This window comes from Octodon degus, unplaced genomic scaffold, assembly GCF_000260255.1.
Source record: "Octodon degus isolate 3935 unplaced genomic scaffold, OctDeg1.0 scaffold00197, whole genome shotgun sequence".
In the NCBI taxonomy this organism is placed as follows: Eukaryota; Metazoa; Chordata; class Mammalia; order Rodentia; family Octodontidae; genus Octodon; species Octodon degus.
The window spans coordinates 2,794,491-2,798,952 of record NW_004524773.1 but is presented as its reverse complement, the minus strand read 5'-3'; the positions used below and the strand labels follow the sequence as shown (position 1 = coordinate 2,798,952).

The 4,462-nt window shown below is 46.1% G+C and overlaps 1 protein-coding gene across 1 annotated transcript in view; it reads left to right on the top strand.

Annotated features, from left to right (window-relative positions):
- Positions 1–766: 766 nt before the first annotated feature.
- Znf283 (zinc finger protein 283) overlaps positions 767–4,462 on the top strand; it is a gene marked incomplete at its 3' end in the record, with an annotated part of 9,676 nt that continues 5,980 nt past the window's right edge. Inside the window, 1 exon segment of the mRNA XM_023704478.1 lies at positions 767–898.

The window sequence follows — 4,462 nt, the reverse complement described above, 5'->3', positions numbered from 1 at the left end:
TCTCTCTCTTTTAATGAATGTATTTAGTACAGGGTCTACAGGGCCTCGCTATACAGATCAGTCTCCTAGTGATTCTCCTGTTTCCAGTCTCCCAAGCGCTGGGATTACAGGCCTGTGCCACCACGCCCAGTCTCAATCGCCGACCTGGGGGAAGGGGCGGCACGGCAAGCTGGGGTTAGAACCCCGGTCCCTGCATCTGCCTAAGCAGGTGCTTCAATCCTCTGAGCTATCTGGACGGCCCCACATTCTCTCTCTCTCTGTGTCTCTCTCTGTCTCTGTCTCTCTGTCTGTCTCTGTCTGTCTGTCTGTCTCTCTCTCTCTCTCTTTCTCTCTCTCTCTCTCTCACTGGTGATTGAACTCCGGACCTTTTACGCTTATTCTACTCAGCTATCTCCCCAGCCATTCTCTTTCACTACCACTTATTGTTGTTTTCTATCAGGGGCATATAGTCTCTACCACTGATGGTCTCACACCTAAAGAAGCAACGATTCAGGATGGAAAGACTCAGAAATCATCCTATCGCCATAACTGCACACAGAGAATCAGGTTACCAAACCAAAGGGAAGTCACATCCATCTGTTCAGTTGCCAGACAGTGCTCCCGGCGCTCCACCAGGTACTCTAAGTCTCCATCAGGATCTTTCCTACTGACTCGCTCAGGCAGTCCGAGTTCCAACTTCCCAGGATGCTCCAGATGTAACTACATTTCCCAGAAGCCTCTGGATATGAACTACGTTTCCCAGAAGTCTCTGGAGCACAGCGCTTTTCGGCAAGGGCCCAGCTTGCAGGCGGAGAGCTTTTTCTAGGATCCGGTTCCCAGCTCTGGACTGTTTCACTGTCCTCAAATTCTTGGATTTGAGCGGTGAGTTGGTCGCGTCGGAGGAATTCATCAACGCCAGGTGAGGACAGAAGGGTTCAGAGGTCCCTAACCGAGCCAGATTAGAGCAGTCAGTGAGGATGGTGGGGGCTGTGGGAGGCGCTGATGGTAAAAAAGGCTGGCATTGTGTATGCTGTGTCCAGAGTATCAAGCGTCCCCGTGCGCGAACAGCTGAGCGGCACGGTGTGTGACGGCGTGACAAGGCTGAGGGGTGTCTTCGTGATGGTGGGTGCGGCTGGGAATGTGTGACCGGGAAGGGGGCGTGGTCTTATTCGTAGATGTGGTTTACTTTAGCTGTGTGCTTAGCCGTGTGCTTAAGGCTACCTCGAGGCTGTCTTGGGCCTGCCACGGGTATATGACCCCATGAAAGAATTGTCTGTTAAGCTCTAGGACAGTAGTGGTGCGCTCAGGCAGGCCTGCAGCAGCAGGCTATTTGTATTGTTGAAAATTTAAAGGTTTGGCACACTACCTTAGGATGTACGTTTCAAGCCAGGATGAGAACTTTAGATCTGAAGGTGCCGTCATGACGAGCCCCTAGGAAGACAGGAGGAGGAAGATCGAGAGATAGGATTTCTAGAAAAGGTGACTCTAGGAGCCCCTTAAGAGCCAGATGTTTCAGGGTCGCTGCAACCAGATTGCTGTTCCCGAGAATTGCTGTCCACTCAGAGACAGACTCCAGCTGCCATTTTAATTGTGTGGATGAAGGTAGATGTGGCCTTAGGTGTTTCTGCTTTTGCTTTGTTTTATTTCTTTTACAACTAAGTCTGTTTGTACTTAGAGAAATGCTGGCATCTCCTGATTTCCCCTAGGGCTGCCAGGTTTCCCCCAGGAGGAAAAAATTTATTCCTATTTGGAAATCAAGGATCTGCTGAAATTACATTTCTCTTTTATTGATAGTTACTTTTTCTTTAGGCCATGAGAGCCTCTACTTTCCTCGGGTTGAGATATCTTGGCTCTTCAGTTTGTTATGGGTTTTATTTCAGGTGAATGACCCACCGTACAGGGCATCTTTCTCCTCCATGGAGATCTATTTTTCTTCTCCCTATTACTATTACCAGTTCATATGACAAATTGTTCACATCCTCTACCACATTATGTTATAAAAATACGCCTTCTGGAGATTAACGTTGGAACTTTTTTATTATTTTTAATGTATCTGTTTGTTGCAGGGTCTCACTACGCAGCTCAGACTTGTGGTGATCCTCCTCCTTTCAGCCTCCCCAGCACTGGGATTACAGGCATGTGTGCCACTACAGCCAGACTCTGTGTTTGGCTCAGCGCACCCTGGGGGAAGGGCTGGCGCGGCATGCAGTACCGGGATTGAACTACAGTCCTTGCTCTTGCCTAAGCTTGCCTAAGCAAGCGCGTTAGTCCGCTGAGCTATCTTGCTGGCCCTAGAGCTTTATTTTAGACCATGATCACTTGAGATGAATATTTAAGTGGTGTTGTGTGCAACTTTAAAAGCAAATCTTTCCCCCAGTCATGACTTTTAAGCAAGGCAAAGTAGAAGTTTTAAAGGAAGGCAAGGCTTCAGTCACTGAATGATAGTATTGTCTGCGTTGTGAGGCTTTAGGGGCAGAAATGTGAGGAGCTTCTCTGTGCAGAGATTGTTGGTTTCCCCACTAAGGGCAGGAGCTTTGAGATAACCTGTGGGTAGAAACCTGTAACATTGCCAAGCATGAGTTGTTTCAGATCTGGCTTTGTGTGGCTTGTGAGAGGCAGCGCTGTGTTGTGGTCTGAGGAAGGGTCTGACTCCAGTATATCTGTTCTTAAATCCTGGCCCTGCCTTTTGTGAGCTGTGTGAGTTTCTCAGCAGGGGACTTCTACCAACAAAAGCTTCCCGTGGACTAAGGACGGCCAGGAATTAGTGCGCTCATTCAAAGGACATGGCTGTTTCTGAAGGAGTGCATGTTCCGCCTGTTAACACCAGATATCCTCATCAACTTTTGCTTTTCGCTATTGTTTTTTTTTTGAGTTAAAGTCTTAGTATCTAGCCCAAGCTGGACCTGAACTCACTATATAGCCCAGACCAGCCTCAAACTTGCAGCAGTCTTCCTGCCTCAGCCTCTCTAATGCTGGGATTACAGATGTGAGCCACCATGCTTGACATTCAGCAGTTTTTATAGATTAGGATCAACTATGAAGGTGAACATAATGGGTACTTGCAAGTTTAACGTGGTACGCCTGAGACTGTCCCATTAGGTGGCTTGGACCACCCCAGTGCAACTGTCCCATACAACCTGATAAGACAGTCACATGTGTACCTGTGTACACTGCCAACAGTGAGACATTACTTACAGCCCCATTGTAAATGTGTTTTTAAAAAAGTGATCAGATGCTCAACTGGTCCAGGTCAGGAAATCTTAACCTGAGCTCAATCTTATTCCATTGATGAGCTTCTGGGTGGCCATAAACCCTCAAAAACTGAAACTGTTTTGAGGAAAGAAAGATTTATAAATGTGCTTCTTTTATTCTAGCACCTTGGGAGGCTGAAAACAGGAGAATCACTACGAGTCTGATCTACATAGTAAGACTCGGTAAACCCTGTCTTAAATACAGGAAAATAAAATAAAATAAAAGTGCTTGTTTTGAGTGGGAAAAATGTCTATAACTTATGATTGTCAAATGCACTTGAACCAGATCTAGCTATGTGATGGCCAGGATTGGATATACTGTCCATGGGATGCCAAATTATAGGAATTACAAAGCCTTTATTAGCTGGCAACCAGTGTGTTTCCCCTTTCCAACTTGGAAAGCACAAAGGCCGGGTTCTTCGTTCCCCACCTGCTTTTGTAGTTTCTTTGTTGCTGTATGTGGTGCCCCCTATATCCTACGGGTGCGGGGTCATGGCAGAAATGTGATATCCCTGTATCCTATAGGTGCAAAGTCTCAGGCAGGGAGATTTATGGCTAAGCATGGGCAAATAGTCTGGATCTTACTGCCCTAAATGGGTCCTGCCCCATCTCCTATATGTTTGTGAAGTTCTCACAGGGCAGGGGTAGGCGTGAGGAATGGGGTAATTTAGGCAAGGCTTTTTCCATGTAAATACTTCAGGCAGGGGTCAAACTAAGTTGAATTCTGCCTCAGTCTCTTCTACTTCTAAAAGTGAACAGGGTATTATGCTGGACCCCATCCCTTACGGCTGCACTGGTCTAGCACAAGACTGTAATATAAAAATATCCAGAAATATGGAAACATTAAGTAAATTTCAGTGTATCTTATGATGGGATAATCTATACCTAGGGGAATTATTTTTATAAATAATAAAATGAAGGAAAATTGAAATGATGTCATATTAAGTAATCATTATAGTTAAGGAGTTTTTTTGTTTTTTCAGTACCAGGGATCGAACATTGGATCTTGTGCTTGCCAGGCAGGCACTTAAGTCACTGAGTTATATCCCCAGCCCCTAGTTAAGGACTTTTAAGTGGGCAAGAATATGTTATATATGTTATGCAGGGTTTTCAAACATTTTTTAAAAATTTATTTATTGTGTGTGTGTGTGTGGCCAGCTCAGCCCACCAGGGGGCGGGGCTGGCTGGCATGTGGTGCTGGGGGATTGAACCGTGGTCCCTGTACTTTGCTA